Source organism: Petaurus breviceps, unplaced genomic scaffold, assembly GCF_028583685.1.
Source record: "Petaurus breviceps papuanus isolate PSGF00001 unplaced genomic scaffold, PetGlider_PUasm1.0 91133, whole genome shotgun sequence".
Taxonomy (NCBI): domain Eukaryota; kingdom Metazoa; phylum Chordata; class Mammalia; order Diprotodontia; family Petauridae; genus Petaurus; species Petaurus breviceps.
Genome location: NW_027187419.1, coordinates 99,044,091 through 99,067,948, shown reverse-complemented (window position 1 = coordinate 99,067,948; position 23,858 = coordinate 99,044,091). Strand labels below are relative to the sequence as shown.

Genomic DNA, 23,858 nt, shown 5'->3' with positions numbered 1-23,858 from the left:
ATATATATATAATAAATATTTGGATTGTAGAGGGTAGTTCATTGAAGACAAACAAGCCAACAAACAAACAAATAAATATAGGGTACTCATAGCTGTCTCTACAACCCAGGATATTCAAGAAGGAGTCTGCAGCTATCTGAGATGGAATGGAGAGAATTTATAATTAACTCTATCCATAGCCTCAACTCAGGTTGGTTCTTTTTCTAGGGAAGCCCTAGGTGAATAGGAAGTTCTAATGTCATGGGGAATTGGCCAATGAGAGCTCAGGCCAGGCACCACGCACAGAGGACCCACACAAATGTTTAGTGAGCCTGCTTTTGGAACTTTATGACTATTGATATGAAATTAGAGATCCTGATACCGCACTCCAACACACACATACATACATATTTGGCAACTGTTTTCTGTCTACTTTCTTTGTGGTGAGAAAATTGCCTGTTTGGTTGGTTCCTGAGACAGAATTAGGAGTTTATACAAGGAAGGAAGGAAACAAACATTTATTAAGCTCCTACTATATGCCAGGCACTATATTAAGTGCTTTAGAAATATGATCTCATTTGATTTTCACAACAGTCCTGGGAGGTAGGTGCTATTAGTATATATCCTTTTTACAACTGAGTAAAATCAGGCAGGCAAATGTTGCAAAGTGACTTTTTTATGTTTATGTAATTAGTGTCTCTAAGCAGATGATGAATTCAGGTTTTTCTGACTATCAGGCGTGGGGAATCTATAGCCCCAAGACCACAGGTGGCCTTTTGGTCCTTGGGTGCAGCCTTTTGACTGAGTCCAAGTTTTACAGAACACATCCTTTTATTAGGAAGATTTGTTCTGTGAAGTTTGGATTCAGCCAATGGACTGCACTTGAGGACCTAGAAGGCCATATGTGGCCTTGAGGCCACAGGCTCCCCACTCCTGCTTCTAGGCCCAGAGTTCTATCTATTGTACTACCTAGATGCCTACACAAAAAGCCTCAATGGAAAAATGAGGGACAGTGGACTTGCCTGGGAGACCATGTACCTCCAGATAGGCCTGGTTGGAGGAGAAAGGCAGTCCTTCCCTCCCCACTGGCCCTCTAGAACTCTAGAGAGTTCTTAACCTCATGGCAACAGGAAGGAAAGAAAGTGAGTTTTTCTATTTGGGCTTTTGAGCACACTACCAGGTTAGCTCAGGAGTCAAACAGGTTGCTTCCTTAGCTCAAAATTAGCAGATAGTCAACAGTCACTAAATACTAGTGAATACCCAGAAATGGAGGGCTGGGTCTCTCCATTCAAAGTCATCCTTAACCTCCAGCAGCAGTCTTATCAAAAATCTAGGTGAGGCCCCTGTGAATACTCCCAGGACTTGGCTATCACTGACAGTCCCCATCAATAATAATCCCTTCCACATTGCAAAGGTGGGGCAGGTAAGGGAGTGGCATGCCCCTCCCCCCATCTGGAAAATCAGCATAAAATCTTTTGGTACTTCCTTTGTGCCAGAGAAGAAGTCTGAATTTTTTTCTTTTATAGTACCTCATTGTAAAATTTGGGTTAAGTATTTGGTATATGTATATATATATATATAATGTATATATATATATATATATATATATGTACATGGTATATATAGGTCAATGTTAACTAAAATTATGGTATGAAAAAGAAATAGAAATATAAAATAAATATGAAAATCTTTAAAAATGAAACAAATTTGAGAATAATACTGAACATATATAACAAAAGACATAAAAAAAATTTGAGTGGAGTATGTAGTGTGCCTTAAATGTCCATATTACCCCTTGATCAAGAGGCTGAGTGAGAAATGTGTTAGGTGGCATGTAGATGACTTCAGCACCTTCAATGTGGAATTCATGGGGTTCTGGGTTGCCAGGGGCATTGTCCAGAAGCAATAACACCTTTAAAGGGTAATCTCTTGCTGACAAGACATTTTCTAACTTTGGGTACAAAACACTGATGGAACCATTTAATTTCTTATGCCAATCCAGTATATATTGAAACCTTGATTGGGAAAGTTATGATGTGGAAGAGATAACTATAATGTCTCCCTGTAGAGATCCTGACTCCAGCCAAGAAAAGAATCCCCTGATTTGTGACTAATCTTCTGGAATCCCCCCACTTCCATATGATATGCAACTTAGTCCAGAACCAATCTAATTGAAGTGTCTTCTGGCTTTTTGTAAGTGGATGTGGGCAAGCTGGAGTGAAGATGATATCTATTGACAAGGAGATCATTGCCTAATTCCTGGGTTCTAGTTCTGTCACTCTGGATCTTCTATGTCTCATTTGTAAAATAAGAGGATTGAACTAAATCAGGGGCCCTTAACCTTTTTTCATGTGTTGGATCTCTTTGGCAACCTAGCAAAACCTTTGGCCATGTTCTCAGAATAATGTTTTTAAAAGTATAAAATACATAGGATTACAAAGGAAATCAATTATATTGACATACAGTTATCAAAATATATTTTAAAAAATCAATTTAACTACAAGGGATATATGAAGGGAGACATCAGCATACACACACATTTGTGTCTAATGGTAGTCATCTCTAGGCACGGGGAGGGAGGAAAAAAAGGAAAAAAACAAATTTATATGATATTTAAAAGGAATAGCAAGTTGTACATAAAAAATTTGCAGTTTCATTTGAAAACATTTTTTTACTATACTATGTTATGAAAATGCTTATTTTATTCCATAAATTAAAAATAAAATAAATATTTTAAAAAGCTATACAATGAAAAAAATTTTCAAGAACCCCAGGTTAAGACCCCCTGAACTCAAGGATCTCTAGGGAACCTTCCCAGCTCTAGAATTCTGTGTCTCAGTCATGTCCTTCATTCCCAGCTCTTTCAACATTCAGGACATTACAGCTGCCCTCTAGGGGTCAACAAGACATTGAGCAATGTATTAAGCAAAATGCTAAACAAATCACTAGTCACATGAGAGACTCTTAGAATCCTTTTTTTTTTCCACTTTGGAGTGTAGATGACGCTGGTCCAGGACTTATAAAGGATGCATGTAAGAGAACTCCGAACTGCTGGAGGACAACTCTGCTGATTTGGTATTGATGCTCAAGTTGAAAGAGGCCCTTCTTTCAACCCCACAGCAGGACAGCTGAGTATCTTAGAGAACTTGGGACCACACACATTTTACCAGTTCACAAAATCCCCACTAGTCAAGAAAATTTCAATGAGGATATCCCATACCAGAATCATGGGGATAATGCCACAAAAGAAAGTGAACTTAATGGATTTGATGGGCTAATGAAAAATTGTAGGCTGAAGGTTCAATTTTTAAGAATATTTATGGGTTCCCATGGTCTGATTTCTTATAGATTCAAAATAAATTTGGATTTTATATCTCTTTCAGCTCCTGGATCCATGCAGCTGCAATAATTTGAATAGCTGTGATAAATTTCCAGAATAAATATATGATTTTAATTAATTTCCAAATCAAGCAAGGTCTTTTTCTATAGATTTTTAGACAAGTCAAAATCAATTTAGATTTGTTTTTATCCCAACTGGGATAAATGCCCAACACAGGAAATACATAGATTGCTTTTCTGACTATGGAACATTAGAATTAGCATCTCTTCATGCTAATTCTAGCTAGTATTGCTACACAATACAGTAGCTGACATTTATGTGGTATGTTAAATTTTTACAAACAACAATTCCTGTGAAGTATCCAAGGAATGGCAGCATCATTTCCCCTATTTTGCAGAGAAGGAAACTGAGGATCAAAGGGTTTAAAAATGACTTGTCCAAGGTCAGAGAGCTATGGCATCCCATATGGCCATTTATCTGTTTGGGTATATGTCCTCTTCCTTTAAAAATACTGTGTTTCTCTTGAAGGCAGGGTCTGGGGCTTATACTGACAGCTCAGCTGTGCATAGCAGGAACTCAAGAAATGGTTATTAATAATGATCTAAAGTAAATCAATCAATAAAGATTTACTAAGTGCACATTATGTGACAGGCACTTTGCTAAGTCCTGGGGATATCAATACAAAGAATGAAACAATCCTACTTGCAAAGGCCAGTTTGAAGCTGTCTACATTTACCTACTTTAAAGGCCATGCCTGGCATAACTTTCTAAATTCTACTTTCCAAAGTCCTGGACACAGTCATCTGGGAGGTGCTGAGTATTTGTGAATATGCATATTCACAATAGAGAATATGAGACTTACAGAAGCCTACTGAACCCATCCCACAGTCAGTAGCACATTATTATGTATGTCCAATAAGATGAATGAGATGGAGGTCATAGGCCAGTCTGTACTAAGGACTCTTTGCAAAAGGCTAAAGATTTCCATTGGTAATACAGAACCTAAAACTGTCTCAGAATTTTATGTTTGTCATGCACTATTCAGTTAAACATGTACTGCTTTGTCAGAACTCTTTTATTGTCTAGAATAGGTTAGCCCTGCTTTGTTATTTAACTTTTAGCTTTTCACATACATCATTTGCCCAACTAAATTTGGATGAGCAAAGAGAGCTTGACACATATTCTGAAACATTGGGTTTAAAACCCAGCTTTATTACTTGATATTTTTGTGACCCTGGACAAGTCATACAACCTCTCTGAATCTCAACTTTCTTTCTTTTTTAATTAAAAAAATATTTCTGTAGTATTTAATTATTTTAACATTAATTTGTTTTCAAATTTTGAGTTCCAAGTTCTCTTCTTCCCTTGAATCCCTCCCCTGCCCATTGAGAAGGCAAACAATATATCAATTATACATGTGAAGTCATGCAAAACATATTTCCACATTAGTCATTTACCAAAAAAAGCAAGAAAAATTTAAAAAGTGAAAAATGTATGCTTCAATTTGCACTCAGAGTTCATCAGTTCTCTTTCATGGCAGATGGGATTTCTTATCACGGGTCTTTTGGAATTGTCTTGGATAATTGTATTGATTAGAGTCACTAAGTCTTTCTGGGTCTCAGTTTTCTCATTTGTGAAGTGAGAGCATTGGACTGGATGACAACAGAGCACCCTTCTAGCTTTCAATCTATGCTCCTTTGATCTATGATCCTAAATGTTAAATCTGATGTCAGAGATCCTGCCATATTCTTCTTTGTTTAGCCAAGCACAGTGCCTTGCCCAGTAGGTAATCAGTAAATACTGGTTGATTTGATTAAATGGAATGTTTAGAAAAATGAGGAATTCTGACTGATTTGGCTTTCTGATTACACAAACAGTTTCACTGTGATAGATGTAAGTGTGGAAAGTATAGGAGATTAAATGGAATCTGTGCAGATCCTAGGATATATCTCCAAATTTTTTTAGAAAGATGGCTAGAGAAAAAATTCTATTCATTATCATCCTGGGGTAGAACACTTTCTTCTCGTATGCTCCAAGGGAATTTCTATTAATATTTCCAGCTAATCAAGGTCTTACTTTGAACACTATTCTCAGTAAAAAGCAATTTTATGTAGGACACTAGACTTGGAGTCCAAAGACCTCAACTAACTTCTGGATCTGTCATTTACCCTCCCTATAACTCTGGATAAGTCATTCAACTTTGCTGAACCTCCAATGCAAGGCACTATGCTAGAGAAGTACAGTGGAGACAAAGAAGTATTTAACAGTGTTCTTGATCCCCAGATGGAGGATTTGTAAGTGGAGGATTTATAAATGGAGATTTATTAAATGCATTATTATTATTATTTAATTAATAAATCATAAAATTAAAAATAAATCATTTAATTAATAAATTACATTATTATTAATTAAACACTATACTATGTGTAGAACTCTGGACTAAGTCCTGGGCCATGGGGAAGACATAAAGCTTAGATACAACATGGATCCTGCTCTCATAGTTTACAATCTGGTAAGAGATAAAAAACGTAACCTAACTTCTCTTTCAAAGAGAAAACCAATGATACCCATCTCAAAAAGTTGCTGTGGAGATCAAAGGAATCATTGTGATAAATAACAAAGAATATAATGGGGAAAAAAAAGTTAGAAGGAAGGGACAATTGGGACTACTAGATTTCCAACTAAAATTTAAGTGAATAACAATCAAAATTATCTAGGATTATATGTATTAGAATAAAAATAGTTGATCAGCTGAATAAAATGGAGAAACAAGGAAACAATTCAGAAACAAATATGCAGAAGTATAGTATTTAATAAATCAAAGATTATGAGTTATCAGGTAAGGAGTTCCTCATTCAACAAGGATTGCAAAAAAATTTTTAAAAAGAATCTGGTAAAAATAAATTTAGATTAGCATCTTCATAATTTTCTATAATAGATTCCAAATGGATAAATAGAGCTGTACTTTTAAAAAATTAGAGGCCAATGGAAATTTTTCTCTTTTATAAGTGTGGAAAGGCTAGATTTTTAACTAGCAGTGAAATGTAATTATTTTTGTTTATGAAGGATTTTAAAAATAAGAAATTTTGTTTTATGGATGATAAAAATGAATATTTTGGTAAAATAAAATTGAAAACATTTATACAAAAATTAATGCAGTAAGAATAGGAAAAGAAAGTATGGACTGGAAAATCTTTTTTTTGCATTAAGCTATTGATAAAATATTTGACATCCAGAATCTAATTCATTTATTCAACAAGCATTTATTGAGTACCTACTGTGGACCAAGAATTGTCTACACGTGAAGAATTCAGACTAGAATAAAATAGTCCCTTTCTTCAAGGAGTTGATGTTTTAAGATAATCATTATCTGGTAAACAAATGGTTAAAGGTTATAAATAGTCCTCAAAGGAAGAAATAAAAATTATAAATAGCCTCTGAAAAATTATTCAAAACTACTAACGATACTGTTCAATATGCATTTTGTCATATAGAAATTAATTGGTTGCTTTATGTTTTTATGCTGAAGTCAGTAATTGAAATGGAATTTATCTATCACTTCTACTTATTAAGCAATATGTGAATGTGAATTTGTATTTACATTATGTACTAGGCGATGGTAATGAAGTGTGGATTGGTTGAAGGGGAAGTGAGACAGTGAAAAGTCAATAGTCACCTTGTTCTTCCTAGTTTTTGTGCTGTGTGACAAGACAGGTTGGGACATGTTAACATGTGTTCAATCATGCAATGAGATTCTCAATATGAACTATATTGCTCAATCAGTTGTACACCAGGAGTTATTTAGGAAACATCATTATTGTTTCTAATCCTGTTTTGTCCTTCATAGATGTTGGTATACGTTACTGAAATTCTCAGTATGCTTTATAAACACATCAATCATATGAACAATTTTTGCTTTGTATGCAGGGAGCTGCACATTCTCTCGAGAGCAGGGATTCTCAACCTTTTTTGTGTCATGGACTTCTTTGCTAACATAGTGAAGCCTGTGGACCCTTTCTCAGAAAAAAATATTTTGTTGTTTTTGTGCATAGTCAAAGAAAATGTGAAATTTCAGTTGGAAGTTAGTGAAAATAAAGATGTTATTTTTCCCACCCAAGTTCACAGACTCCTTTAAAATTTATCAGTGGGGGGCGGCCAGGTAGCACAGCGAGTAAGAGCACTGGCTCCAGTTTGAGAAGACCTGGAGATCGAATCCCGGGCTCAGACACTTAGCACCCACCCAGAAACACCTGGCCGTGTAACCTTGAGCAAGTTACTTAACCCCAATTGCTTAGGGGCAGCCAGGTAAGAGCGAGTAAGAGTACCGGCTCCAGTGTTGGGATGACCTGGATCAAATCCGGGCTCAGATACTCAGCACCACACCCAGAAATAACTGGCCGTGTAACCTTGAGCAAGTTACTTAACCCCTATTGCTTAAAAATAAAATAAAATAAAATAAAATAAAATTTATCAGTGGACCCCAGGTAAGAAATCTGGCTCTAGAAGGACCAAAGTACCAGTGAGAGGCATTGTGGTATATCTAGTACTTAGAGAGCTAGCCTTGGAGCCATGAAGATCTTCATTCAATTCCTGCCTTTGACATGTAGGCTATGAGACCTTTGATAAGTCACTTGACCCAATCTAGGCAATTCTCTAAAACTATTAGGTACAGAGAAGGTACCAACCTGCCTTGGTAGAGGGAGTTTTCACATCTTGGAGTTTCCTATACCACTGAAATCACAGGTCCAGTCTCTATGGATTGGAAAAATTAATGAACTAATTTTTAAATCCTAGAGATAAGATTTTACTCCTCTAGTTAAGAAAGCATGTGAGCTCTTCTATCTTGGCTGTAAAATAGATGCTCAGGATAAGGCTTGACCTCATCTTGTGCTGCACCACTTCTGTTAGGTTATTAACTGGCTAGATGTATGGATTTTATCATGTGCCATTTGTGGTTTCCATGGACTAGAGAGGACCAAAAAATCCATTAAAATAATTCTTACTTTTGCTTTACAAATACAACAAGGCTTATCTATAAGTCTAAATATATTGTTGTTTCAAGATAGTCCTCTGGCATAAAAGAGTCCCTCTGGGGAGGATGTAGGGTTCTTGCTTTCTACAACTGGGCCCACAGTGTCACATTCCCCCAGTGTAGCTACAGTTGTCAATAGGTTAAGTAATAAGGCAGTTGTTTGGTATGGCTCGTGGAATTGGTTTCATTGTTTTTGTCATACCTCATCCCTAATAAAATTTACTTGACACCTATTTATGTCTCATAACCTTATTATTTATGTTGCACTTAGGAGAAAAAGAATAAGCTAAGATTAAGGAATTCAACTGTATAGTCATTTAAAAGACACAATTCATTTAAAGCATTTAAAAGTGGCAGAGCCAAGAGGGCAGGGAAAAGGCAGGGACTCTCCTGAGCTCTCCCCAATTCCGCTCCAAACAACTTTAAAGTGATGCTTCAAAATGAATTCTGGAGCAGCAGGACCAACAAAAGAATGGGGTGAAAAAATTTTCCAGCCCAAGACAACTTAGAGGGTTGACAGGAAAGGTCTGTTTCACTGGGGTAAGAGTGGAGCACAATCCAGAGCAGGCCATGCCCTAGCAAACAAGAACAGGCCTTGGGGATGACTGAATCAGCTGTGGAGACCTCTGGAGCTTTCCTCCCACAGGTGGTAAGGGTGCCAGACAACTGATCAGAGAAGATTACAGATGACACTTTGCTGACTCTGGGTACAGTACTTCATTTTCTTGAACATATAGAGATCTGGGTCACAGGTCAGGGTTGCAGTCCCCAGGGTGAAGAAGAGTAAAATTGCATTAGATCTCACTGCCACTGGGCAGTGGGGTCCCTGGTCACAGTTCCAGGGTGGAAAAGAATAACTGTGGTCATTCACAGAGAATAAGCCAGAAGAGCAGTGACCACACAACTCCTTAGAAGAACTGAAAACTTACAGGTCCCCAAAATTTGCTCTGAAAACACCAGCATAAAAAAAAACTGAAGCTTGAGACACTCCAACAGCAGAGCTCAATTTTAACAAAAAATTAAAAGTCAATGGGGCGGCCAGGTAGCACAGTGAGTAAGAGCACTGGCTCCAGTGTCAGGATGATCTGGGGATCGAATCCAGGCTCAGACACTTATTACCCACCCAGAAACACCTGGCCGTGTAACCTTGAGCAAGTTACTTAACCCTAATTGCTTAGGGGTGGCCAGATGGCTCAGCAAGTAAGAGTCCTGGCTCCAGTGTTGGGATGACCTGGGGATCAAATCCAGGCTCAGATACTTAGCACCACACCCAGAAATAACTGGCCATGTAACCTTGAGCAAGTTACTTAACCTCAATTGCTTAAAAAAAAAAAATGAAAGTCAAGAAATAGGATGGGAAAGCGAGCAAACAAGTAAAAAAAGAACTTGATTATAGAAAGTTACCATGGTGACAGAAGCTCAAAACACAAATCTGGAAGAGGATAATAATGCCACAATGGCTACATGTAAAGCCTCAAAGAAAAATGTGAATTGGTGTTAGGCCCAAAAATAATTCCTAGAGGATATCAAAAAGGATTTTAAAAATCAAATAAGAGAGATAGAGGGGAAATTGGGAAAAGAATGGAGAGTGATGCAAGAGAATGATGAAAAAAAGCAAACAGCTTGGTAAAGGAAGCATGTAAATGAAAAAAGATGTACAAAATTTCACTGAAGAAAACAACTCATTAAAGAACAGAATTGGCCAAATGGAAAAGAAGATGCAAGAGCTAACTAAAGAAAATAATTCTTTAAAAATCAGAATTGGGCAAGTGGAAGTTAATAACTATGAGATATCAATAAACAATAAAACAAAATAAAAAGAATTTTTTTAAAAAGGAGAATATGTGAGATATCTCACTAGAAAAGCAACTGACCTGGAAACCAGGAATAATTTAAGAATTACTGAACTACCTTGAGCAAAAAAAAAAGAGCTTAGACATCATATTTCAAGAAGTTATCAAGGAAAACTGCTCTTATATCCTAGAACCAGAGGGTAAAATAGAAAGCAAAAGAATCCATTGATCACCTCTTGAAAGAGATTTCAAAATGAAAACTCCTAGGAATATTATAGTCAAATTCCAGAGCTCCCAGGTCAAGGAGGAAATACTACAAAGAAAAATTTCAAATGCTGTGGAGGCATAGTCAGGACAACACAAGATTTCACAACTTCTACATTAAAGGATCACAGAATTTGGAATATGATATTTTTGATAGCAAAGGAACGAGGATTACCACTAAGAATCACCTACCTAGCAAAATTGAGTATAATCCTTCAGGAGGAAAATGGAAATTTAATGAAATAGAAGACTTTCAAGCATTCCTGATTAAAAAAAAAAACAGAGCTGAATAGAAAATTTGATTTTTCAAATACAAGATTAAGAGAAGCATAAAAGATATACAGGAAAGAAAAATCACAAGAGATTCAATGAGGTAAACTGTTTACATTCCTACATGGGAAAATGATACCTGTAACTCCTAAGAACTTTATTAGGAAATAGATAGAGGAGTGTGAGTTGACTATAATGGGATGATATCCAAAAGAACAAAATTAAGGGGTGATAAAAATGGATGCACTGGGAGAAGGTGGAAGGGAGAGGTAGAATAGGGTAAATTCTCTCACAGAAAGGAGGTATAAAGGAGCTTTTACAGTAGAGGGGAAGATGGGGGGGTGGGCATGCTTGAACTTTATTCTCATTGGAGTTGGCTGAAAGAGGGAATAACATACATACTCAGGTGGGTATATGAAAATAGGAGGGGTGGGAGGCAAGAAAAAGAGGAGGGACAGATAAAAGAGAGGGCAGATTGGGGGAGGTGGTGGTCAGAGGTAAAGACCCTGTTAAGGGGGTACAGAGTAAAAGGAGAAAGAAAGAAAAGGATAAACGGGGGAAATAGGATGGAGGGAAATACACAGTTAGTAATCATAAATGTGATGTGAATGGAATCAACTCGGCCACAAAATGGAATACAACAGCAGAGAGGATTAAAAACAGAATTCTACAATGTGTTGTTTACAAGAAAGACATAAAGCAGAGATATGAACACACATATATAATTCAGGTAAGGACTGGAGCAGCATCTATCATGCTTCAGTTGAAGTTAAAAAAAATAAAAACAGAGGTAGCAATCATGATCTCAAACAAAGCAAAAGCAAAACCAGGTCTAATTAAAAGAGATAAGCAAGGAAACTACATCTTGCTAAAAGGTACCATACCTAATAAAGTAATATTTGTATAAAAATTATATGCACCAAATGGTATAGTACCCAAAGTTTTAAAGGAAAACTTAAGTGAATTATAAGAGGAAAAAGAGAGTAACACTATACTTGTGGGGGAATCTCACTTTCACCCTCTTAAAACTAGATAAATCTAACCAAAAAATAAAGAAGATGGAAGTTAAGAAGATGAAGAGAATTTTAGGAAAGTTGGATATGATAGATCACTGAAGAAAAACTGGATGGGAATAGAAAGGAATATTTCTTTTCCTCAGCAATAAAGGCACACACATAAAAACTGACCATGTATTGGGGTAACCTTATGCAGAAATATTAAATACATGCTGTTCATATCATAATGTAATAAAATTATATTCAATAGAAGTCCATGGAAAGATAGGCTAAAATTAATTGAAAACTAAATAATCTAATCCTAATGAATGAGTGGGTCAAAGAACAAATCATAGAAAAATCAATAATTTCATTAAAGAGAATGACAACAATGAGACAATATACCAAAATTTATGGGATGCAGTCAAAGCAGTACTTAGGAGAAAATTTTTGTTTCTAAATTAGTATATCAATAAAATAGAGAAAGAGTAGATCAATGAATTGGACAGGTAACAAAAAAAAACCTAGAAAAAAGAACAAATTTAAAACCCCAATTAAACATCAAATTGGACATCTAGAAAAATCAAAGGACAGACGAATAAAATTGAAAGAAAACCATTGAATTAATGGTTTAATTAGGAGCATGTTCAGGAAGAACAACAAGAAAAAAAATAGATAAACCATTGGTTAATTTGATTTAAAAAAGAAAGAAGAAAACCAAATTATCAGTATCAAAAATGAAGAGGATGCACAGCTATTAGATCAATTAATATGACAAAAAAGTAAAATGATAAATGTTGCAAAAGATGTGGGAAAATTAGAACACTAATGCATTGTTGGTAGTGTTCTGAACTGATCCAACCATTCTGAACAGCAATTTGAAACAATATCCAAAGGGTATAATTATAAAACTGTGCATACCCATTGATACAGCAATAGCACTACTAAGACTGTATCTCAAAAAGATCATAAAAGAGGAGAAAGTACACACATGTATAAAAGCAGCTCTTTTTGTGGTGGCAGAGAATTGGGAATCAAGGGGATGTCCATCAATTGAGGAATGGCTGAACAAGTCATGGTATATGAATGTAATGGAGTACTATTGTTCTATAAGAAATGATGAGCAGGCAGATTTCAGAAAAAAGAAAACTTACATGAACCGATGTTGAGTGAAGTGAGCAGAACCAGGAGAACATTGTACACAGTAACAGCAACATTGTGCAAAGATCAACTTTGATATACTTAGCTCTTCTCAGCAGTATAATGATCTAAAACAATTCCAAGGGACTCATGATGGAAAATGCTGTCCACATCCAGAGAAAGAACCATGAAGTCTGAATGCAGATTGAAGTGTACTATTTGATCTTTTTTTTCTCTCCCCCTTTCTTGTGGTTTTTCCTTTTGGTTCTGATCCTTCTTTCACAACATGATTAATGTAGAAATATGGTTAATATGATTGTATAAGTATAGTCTATATGGAATTGCATGCTGTTTTGGGGAAGGTGGAGGAGAGAGAGGGGAAAAATTGGAACTCAAAATCTTATAGAAGTGAATGTTGAAAACTAAAAATAAATTTAAAAAAATTTTTAAATTAAGAAGGTGAATTTATCACCAATTAAGAGGAAATTTTAAAATATTAGGAGATATTTTGCTCAATTATATGCCAATAAATCTAACAATCTAAGTGAAATGGATGAATATTTACTAAAATATAAGTTGCCCACATTAATAGAAGAGGAAATAGAATATTTAAATAACCCCATCTTACAAAAAGGAAATAAACAAGGCATCATTGCACTCCTTAAGAAAAAATCTTTAAAAAAAATTCACAAGTGAATTCTACTAAACATTTAAAGAATTCCAATACTATATAAACTATTGGGGAAAATGGGCAAAGAAGGAGTCTTACAAAATTCCTTTTATGACACAATTATGAATCTAACACCTAAACTAGGAAAAGAGAAAATAGAGAAAGAAAACTACAGACCCTAGGTGGCACAGTAAATAGAACACCAGCCCTGGAGTCAGGAGGACCTGAGTTCAAATTTGGCCTCAGACACTTAACACTTACTAGCCGTGTGAACTTGGGCAAGTCACTTAACCCGAACTGATGCCTTTCCCCTCACCCCTGCAAAAAGAAGAAGAAAAAGAAGAAGGAGAAGGAGATGAAGAAGAAAACTGTAGAACAACTTCTCTAATGAATATTGATGCAAAAATTTAAGTAATATACTAGCAAGGAGATTACACAAATATTTCACAAAGATTATACACTACAACCACATGGAATTTATACCAGAAATGCAGGTCTGGTGTAATATTAGGAAAACTATCAGTACAACTGAGAATATATCAATATAATTGAGTATAACAAAAGCAACAAAAATCTTATCATATTTATAGATGCAGGAAAAGCTTCTGACAAAATACAATACTCATTCCTATTAAAAACATTTTTTAGTTAGATTTATTTAGTTCCAAGAGGGGGGAAAGTGAGATTTCCCCCACTAGTATAGTTTTACTGTCTTTTTTCTCTTATAATTCACTTAACTTTTCCTTTAAAACTTTGAGTACCATACCATTTGGTGCATATAATTTTTATACAGATATTACTTTATTGGGTATGGTACCTTTTAGCAAGATGTTTTCTTGCTTGTCTCTTTTAATCAGATCTGGTTTTGCTTTTGCTTTGCTGAGATCATGATTGCTACCTCTGCTTTTGTTTATTTTTTTACTTACTCATCATTTCCTTAAAAGGATGAGTAATATTTATCTAAAGATATTAAAAAAGCATTAATCTCTAAAGGGGATAAACTAGAAGTTTTCTCAATAAGATCAGGGTGAAGCAAGGATGCCCATTATCACCACTATTATTCAATGTTATACTAAAAATGCTAACTACAGCAATAAGAGAAGGAATTAGAAAAGAACTGAAGGAATTAGGATAGGTAGTGAGGAAGCAAAACTACCACTCAGATAATATGATGGTATACTTTGAGAATCCTAGAGAATAATTTTTTTTTTTAAAAAGTAGTTGAAGTAATTAATAATTTTAGCAAATTTGCAGGATAGAAACAACCCATGAAAATTATCATCATTTCTATATATTACTATGAAAGTTCAGTAGGGAGAGATAGAATGAGAAATTCCATTTAGAATAACTATAGAAAATGTAAAATACTTGGTAATCTACCTGCCAAGACAAACCTAGGAACTATATGAACAAAATTATGAAACACTTTCCACCCTAATAAAGTAAAAAATACTACTTGTGGGTACACTGAGCCAATACAACAAGATGACAATTCTACCTAAATTAATTGACTTATTCAGTGCTTTGCCAATCAAAGTACCAAAAAATTATTTTATAAAACTAGAAAAAATAATAACAAAAATTCATCTGGTAGGACAAAAGGTCAATAATATCAAGGGAATCGATGAAAACAAAATGTGATGGAAGGTGGTCAAACTGTATCAGATATCAAATTGTATTACAAAACTGTAATCATCAAAACACTCTTGTACTGGTTAAGAAATAGTGTGATGGATTGGTGTAATAGATTGGGTACAAAATACACAGTAATGTGGTAATCTACTGCTTGATAAATGCAAAGATCCCAGCTCTTGGGATGAGAAATCACTATTTGAACAAAACTTTTAGAAAAACTGGAAAGCAGTATGATAGAAACTAGGTATAGAGGCACATCTCCCACTGTAGATCAAGATAAGGTCAAAATGAGTACATGATTTAGACATAAGGGTGATATTATAAGCAAATTAGAAGAGCAAGGAATAGGTTACCTGTCAGATCTATGAAGAAGGGAAGAATTTATGACCAAACAAGAGATAGACAACATTATGGGATATAAAATGGATAATTTTGATTACATTAAATTTAAAATGTTTTCTCACACACAAAATCAATGCAACCAAGATTAGAAGGAAAGCAGAAAACTGGGGTGGAGGAATTTTTACAGTAAGTTTCTCTGACAAAGACCACATTTCTCAAATATATTGAGAACTGAGTCAAATCTATAAGAATATAAGTCATTTCCTGAATGCTAAATGGTCAAAGGATAGGAATGGGTAGTTTTCAGAAGAAGAGATCAAAGCTATCTATAGTCATATGAAAAAATTCTCTAAATCATTATTGATTAGAGAAATGCAAATTAAAATGAGTCTGAGGCACCTCATACCTATCAGATTGGCTAACATGATGTGAAAGGATAATGACAAATGTTGGAGTGGATGTGGAAAAATTAGGACACTAAGGCAGTCTTGGAAGAGTTGTGAACTGATCCAATTATTTTGGAAAACCATTTGGAATTATTCCAAAAATGCTATAAAACTGTGCATACCCATTGTTCTAGTAACAGCACTACTAAGTCTGTATCTCAAAGAGATTCCAAAAAAATCAGAGCAGAGGATCTACATGTACAAAAAAATATTTATAGCAGTTCATTCTGTGGTGCAAAAAATTGGAAATTGGGAAATGTCTGTCAATTGGGAAATGGCTGAACAAATGATTCCTATATGAATGTAATGGAATACTGCTTTGCTATAAGTAACAATAAGCAAGATGCTTTCAGAAAAACCTGAACTTCACATGAATTGATGCAACTGAAGTGAGCAGAACCAGGAGAGAACATCGTACACATTAACAGCAATATTGTACAATGGTCAACTGCAAATGATTCAGCTATTCTCAGTAATACAAAGATCCAAGACAATTCTGAAGGACTTATGATGAAAAATTCTATTCACTTCCAGATAAACTGATGGAGTCTGAATGTAGATCAAAGCATACTATTTTTTACTTTCTTTAATTTTTTTGTCTGTGTTTTCTTTCACAACATGCTAACATGGAAAAACATTTTGCATGACTTCAAATGTATAGCCTTAACAAATTACTTACCTTCTATGAGGTGCTGGAAAGAGAAAAAATTTGGAACTCACAATTTTTAAAAACTGTTAAAAATTGTTTTTACTAGTAATTGAGAAAAATAAAAATTGAGAAAAAATATGAAAAAGTAATTTATGGAAACAAAAATATTTACTATGACTTTTCACTGGTAAATTGACAGTAATCAAATGTTCATTTAAATAGTCAGTGTCTAATTAAAAATAGGAAAATATAAAATAAATTATGAATAATTGACCAAAGATTTTTGCAAAAAGGTCTGTCTCACTGGCCTATATTAGATCCATAACAACATCTTTGGAAGACTGTTTTTAATAAACAGTGAATACCTCTCCGATGTTATCACTTTTTAATATTGCCAGTGTTTAAATGTCATCCAGAGCAGAGCACTCTATTCAATCATCTCTTTTCTCATAGAAGCATCATTGGTAACTTGTTCAAATTTGTTAGTGTTGTTATCCAAATTGAGGGTTCTTAACTACTCTGGTTAAGAGGTCAGAGATTATTCTCAAATTCTGCTTTCTCCTCCTTATCCTATGAACTATTAGGAAAAGAAAGAAATATCAGGAGACCTAATAATTTACTGGGGTTTTTTTAGGTTGCTGTTCTCATAAACCCCAGCTACTGCTATCACTTAAAGTTATGTTTTTTGCCAACCATTCTCTCTAGAGCTTAATCAAACCTATCCTGTAGTTCTTGAATCCTTGTTACCTTATCCTTCACTACTCCCTCCAGCTATTTCCTTTGCTCCTACTCACATGATGCTTAACACAACCGAGGGAGTCATACCTACAGCCATGTAGATGAGACCATGGCAAATTTGTGTTATATAATATAAACTGGGTACTCACTGTATCAAGGCAATTTTTTCCCCGTTCCTCTCTAATTGATTTTCTAACTCTTCCATTAGCAGCTGTTCTGAACCTTCTTTTTTTAAATCCACTCCATGCACACATAAATACCACCTGCTTCCATTTCCTTTACAACTAAGGACCTTGCCTCGAACTATACAGAGAAAATAGAGGCCATTCAGCATGAACTCCTTCTTCACCTCTTCTCTTCATCTCAAAACCCCTTGACGTCATTACCATTTTCTCCTTCTTTACATCAATCTCTGAAGATTTTATCCTCTACTCAATATAGTCCAGTGGCTCCCCAAAGCCTCTACCATAAGATATAAACTTCCATTTAGCTTTTAAAGCCCATCCCAAATTGGCTCCCATTTATCTATCTTCCCAGTCTCATTGTACATTTCTCCCTCTTCCACATTCCATGGTCCAGGCAAACTGGCCTTTTTTCTGCTCTACATCTTCTAGTTCAGTAATTCTATACCTCACACCAGCTGTCCCAATCCTTGAAATGTATTCTTCTCTTCCCTTCCTCTCTTAAGATTCCTGGTTTTATTTAAGAATCTGTTCAAGTATCACTTTCTTTAGAAACTTTCTTGATTCCACCCCTACTACCTAGCTTCTCATGCCTTCCCCTTAAATCATCTTTTATTTATTTGGTATATAAGTATCTTTATAAAGCTGCCATTTCTAGCTAGACTAAAATCCTAGAAGATGGGTATGTTTCCCTTTTGTTTTTGTGCATTGTTGTTGTTTTGTTTATTTGCTTTTTTTTTGTATCCTTAGGGCTACCACAATGGCTGGTACATGGTAGGATACAGGCAGAGACTAGACTTATGATTTTATTAATATAGGGAAATTCCCTCTACCAGTACAGATCAGCATTTTCTCTGTCATATAGAGTTTTAGAGAGTCACCCAGAACACCAAGAGGTTAAGTGTTTTTGCCCAGGTTCAGAAATTAGTATGTGTCAAAAGTGGGCCTTGAACTTGGATCTTCCTTGTTCTGAGACCAACCCTATCCACTGTTCCACACTGTCTCTCACATAGTTGGCACTTAATAAATGCTTATTGATTGATTAATTTGTTCCTATGGTGACATTAAGTGAATAGACAAGAAAACAAAGATGTGTTATACTGAAGATCTTGAGAGTGCTTTTCTGAAAGTATAGAATTTTTAGGATAACTTTAAAATCATCTTTAAAAAGACCCTATACAATACCACTGGTAGGTCTATATCCCAAAGACATCCAAAGAAAGGGAAAAGAACCTATTTGTACAAAAATATTTATAGCAGCTCTTTTTGTGGTGGTTAAGAATTGGAAATCAAAGGGATGCCCAGTTGGGGAATGGCTGAACAAGCTGTGGTATATGATTGTAATGGAATATGTGCTATAAGAAATGACAAGCAGGATGGTTTAAAAAAAAACCTGGAAAGACTGATGCATCACAGTGAACTGCTGCATAGTGAAGGGAATAGAACCAGAAGAATGTTGTACACAGCAACAGCAATATTGTTGATGAAGAACTGTGAACGACTTAGCTATTCTCAGCAATACTATGATCTAAGACAATTCCAAGGGACTAATGATGAAGCATACTATCTTCCTCCAGAGAAAAAACTGATGCTGATTGAATACAGACTGAAGCATGCTATTTTTCACTTTCCTTCTTTCTCCTTTTGTTCAAGTCTTCTTGTACAAAATGAATAATACGGAAATGTTTTACATAATTGCACATGTATAACCTATTTCTGATAGCTTAGGGATAAGATTTGGAACTCAAAACTTTAAACAGAAATGTTAAAAATTTGAGGAAAAAATATCTTTTATTGAGTAGCTATCAATCACATATTATTATTATTAAATTCATCAAACCCCAAGATGTAAATCACATCCAGTTACTCTACTAGCTAATGATAATAACTAGCATTTATATAGCACATTACTACATGCTTTTATCCCATCTGATCTTCACAATAACCATATAATGTAGGTATTATTATTATCCCCATTTTACAGAAGAAAAAAAACAGGCTGAGAGGTCTAAAGTGATTTACCCAGGGCCACATGTCCTGAGTTACACAGTGTCTGAGGTCTAACTTGAACTCAGATCTTCCTGACTCCAGATCTAGGGTTCTATCCACTGTGTCAGACTACTACTACATCTTGACTTTGTGAATATACCATTGTGGACCATGTGTTGTTTATCAATGATCCTTTAATTCCTCTTTCATGATCAACCTAGCTCCATTTTTGCATTGGTTTGATAACATCCTTTACACCACCCCTTCATAATTCTAACCACCTTTTGATTACCATTTGTATGATAATACCTTTACAGCTACTCCCTAACTCTTCATCTGGGGCCATCTTCAGTCGTACTGATCTATATCTTGCCACTGGACCCAGATGGCTCCAGAGAAGACAGTGAGGTTGATGACTTTGCATAGCCCTGCCTCACTTACATCCAATTCACTTACATGTCATGATATCACCTTCCTGGTGTCATTGATCTTCCAAAATAAAGGACAAACAACAATTCTTTGTCATGTGCTCACACTGATGATGTGCCCTTCACTGACCTTTAAGTGATCCTCTATTTCAATTCTCCAGAGACTGTAGTGTTCCTATTCAATAACACTGAGAAAATAGTGACATTTTTTTAAAAAGAGCCTTTGTCTCCAGAAAAACATGGTAAAGAAAAGATCTTTGCAATTTCCCAAAGGCAATAATCCAGCCACCCTCCTCCTGTTTAATACTGAACCAAACTCATTCATTGTCTATTTGTAGCATCTATCCTATATGTGTTCCACCAATATACAATCTTTGTAAGTTGTCCATTCAATTAAATGTAATTGTCTCAACAGTAGGAGTTTTCACTTTTTTTTTTTGGCTTCTCTAATGGAGATACTGAGGAAATTGCATCAGATGATCTTTACGAAAGGACCGTCCTAACTCTAAATCCTACTAGTATCATCAACTTGATTGACTATCTTTTTCTGGTCACCCTGAATTCCACAAGTTGTTTAGCAAAACCAGACGACACCTAAGTACCTAGAAAACCCACAACTCACCTGTGTATACCTATCGAACTATAGGCGACTTTATGAGCACTCTCATAACTAGACTCATGCAAACATGAACTTAAAGTATAATCAGTTCTCTTTCTCTCCCAAACCCTCACGTTCAGTTAAGCTCCATTTAATTTAGTTTACTGATGTCCCACATCTGCAATCCGGCAAAGTTCACAATTGTTACATTTTTGCACAGCTGTGGTTTAAAGCCTTCCTTTGCACACAACACACTGGCAGAAAAACAAAAACTATTAACTTTTATATGCTTTTAACATATGGACCAGACAGTTAGAAGCAGGAAAACCTCCTGGGTTCTAAAGAGAAAATATAGTTTCTATTAACTTGACCCAAATTCTTAGAAAAATGTTAAGTTATGATCCATCTCTAAGTAGAGAGATTACAGTTATAATGACTTGGTTTCTAATTCATTTGATTTAAAGTGCCTACAGTTATCTTTTAGTAGGAAAAAATGACCCTAAAGTCCTATTATAAATAGATTTTATAGTGGGATGAATTAATAAACTGTAAATGGTTTCGGAGTCTTTTTCTCTAGTATGAGATGTGGAATTAAAAGGAAAGAACCTTTAATCTTAAATGGAAACATATTTCATTTCAATTTATAAGGAGAACATGGGCCAAGAGAACTGTAGTGATTTTTCCTCTTTTTGACCATTTGATAAATCAGAGTTGCTGCCTATGTTGTGTTAAAGGAACAAAATGGCTATAAATTAAAGTTATATTTCAAAATAAAAATTGTGGCATATATGTGCATATATTTAAGAATTATAGTATTAGCCTTAAACAGATAGTCATAGGAGAATAGTGGCCATGATGCCCAGCAAATAGTAACTCGTTTAGGTTTTGGATTTTCTGATTTCAGTCTATGTTATTAAAGGACAGGGTGTATTAAAGGACTTATGCAAAGACCTTGGTAACAGTGACTAAGAAACAAGTCAACTCTTTTGGAAAAAAACAATCAAAGATAGATAATATGAAGAAATGTACCAGTATGGAGGTTTGGGGGTAAAAACAATAGTAAAAGCATCTTGTTTGCTGTATTTGCAAAAAACGGTTAAAGGTTCTATTGATAAATGTATACCATATAAATCTAAAGAATGACCTCTTTTTTTTTATTCTTATGGTTCTATAAAAACAGGTGTTGTACCTTTTCAGAAGCTTTTTGTGCTTCTACTGACAAAACCATGTGATATTTATTTTCTAGTACATCCTAGTTTAGTCTGGTAAGTTGATAGTTTTCTTAATACTGAACCAGCCTGATATAAATCCAGCCTGGTCATAGTGTACATTTTTGTAATACATGGTGGTCGTCTCCTTGCTAATATTCTATTTAAAAATTTTGCATCAATATTTTTTTAGAGATATTAGTCTATATAGTTTTCTTATTCTGTTTTAGGTATTTCGACCTTATTTATAGAATAGAAGGAATTTGGCAGAATTCTTTCTACTTTTTAATAGCTTGTGTAATATTGGAGTTAATTGTTCTTTAAATTTTTATAGAATTCACCTGTAAATTCATTTGGTCCTTTCCCTCTGCTGCCAAAGGAGACTTTTTCAATTTTTAAACTTCTTTTTCTGAGATTGGGTTAAGTCCATTATTTCTTGTTCTGTTAATCTGGGCATTAGATATTTTAAATGTTCATCCATTTAAGATAGATTGTTAGATTTATGGATATATCATTAGTTAAATAGTTTCAAATACTTTTCTTAATTTCTTTTTCATTTGTTATGAATTCACCTTTTAAAATTTTCATCCTGGGAATTTGATTTTCCTATTTCTTTTATTTATTTAATTAGCTAGTGGCTTATCTTTTTATTTTTTTCAAAAAAGAAACCCACCAAATCTTAGGCTTTTAAAAAAAAAAAAATTCACTGCTTTTTTGCTTTCCATTTTGTTAATTTACTTGTTTTTTCACTTTGGTTTTTTAGTATTTTTTTGATGGCTTTCTTTTTTTAATTCATTGACCTGTTCTTTCTTTTGCTGATGAAAGTCTTTATAGATATAAAGTTTCCCCTAAGGATTGTTTTGACTGCATCCCAAAATTTTGGTATGTTTTTCCATTGTCATTATTTTTTAAGACATTACCTATTGTTTGACCACCAATTCTTTAGGATTAAGTGATATAGTTTCTAACTAATTTTAGTCATATCTTTATTGGCTCTTTACTGAATTTTTTATTACATTGTAATCCATGAAGAAAGTATTTAATATTTTTGCTTTTCAAATTTGTCTGTGAAGTTAGCAAAGATGTCATGTATAGCTTACAAATATCAACATTCCTTTCTTATTTTAATTCGATAATTAACAGAAGGATATCTATTTAACTTTACAAAAATTCGATTCAAATTATTAACTTTTCTTCTTTTTTGGTTAGATTTGTCTAGGTCTGAGAAGGATACATTGAAATTGGACACATAAGTGACATAGTAGATAAAGGACTGGGCCTAGAATCAGGAAGACCTGAGTTTAATCCAGCCCTAGACACTCATATGTTACATGATTATGGCTATAATCATAGTTATATAATTCTGAGCAAGTCATTTAACCTCTATCTGCCTCATTTTTCTCAACTATAAAATGAGGTTGATAATAGCAACTACCTCTCAGAATTGTGAGGATAAAATAAGATATTTATAAAAATCACTTAGCAAGGTGTCTGGCACAAGAAAGGTGCTTAATAAATGCTTGTTTCCTTGTTTCCTTCCTTCCCCATTATGGTTTTAATCTCTGTTTTTGCCCATGTCTCATTAACTTTTCATTTAAGTATTTAGATGCTATTTCATGTAGTGCATCTATGTTTAGTATTGATGTTAATTCATTGTCTATGGTATCTTGCAGCATAATGTAGTTTCCCTGCTTATTTCTGTTAATCAAGTCTACTTTTCTTTTTGCCTTGTCTGAATTCATGACTGCTATCCCTGCCTTTATTACTTCAGCTGAAGCTAATAGATTTTCCTCTAGTTTCTTATTTTTTAACTCTGTGGATCTTTGTATAATGTATATTTCTTGTAAACAAATTTGTTTCATGGATCAATTGCATTCTGCTTTCTTATTATTCTACTATCCTCTTCTCTTTTATAGATGAGTTCATACCATTCACATTCACTTATATATTTCCCTCCATCCTATTGTCTTATACTTTTCCTTTTATTGTAGCTCCCCTTCATAAAGAAGAGGGTGGTGAGCAAGGAGTATGCTCAGCACCAGTGCTCTATATTTGATTCTCTCTGTTTTAGCTTCCTTGCCTATCTTCTCTTTACCTCCCTCAGAGTCTAATCACAGCTCCTTCCTTCCTTCCTTCCTTCCTTCCTTCCTTCCTTCCTTC

General features: G+C 34.6%; 1 protein-coding gene across 5 annotated transcripts in view; it reads right to left on the bottom strand.

Moving 5' to 3' along the window:
- LOC138155352 (myosin-IIIb-like) overlaps nucleotides 1–23,858 on the bottom strand; it is a 381,066-nt gene that overhangs the window by 328,495 nt on the left and 28,713 nt on the right. The window lies entirely within an intron of this gene.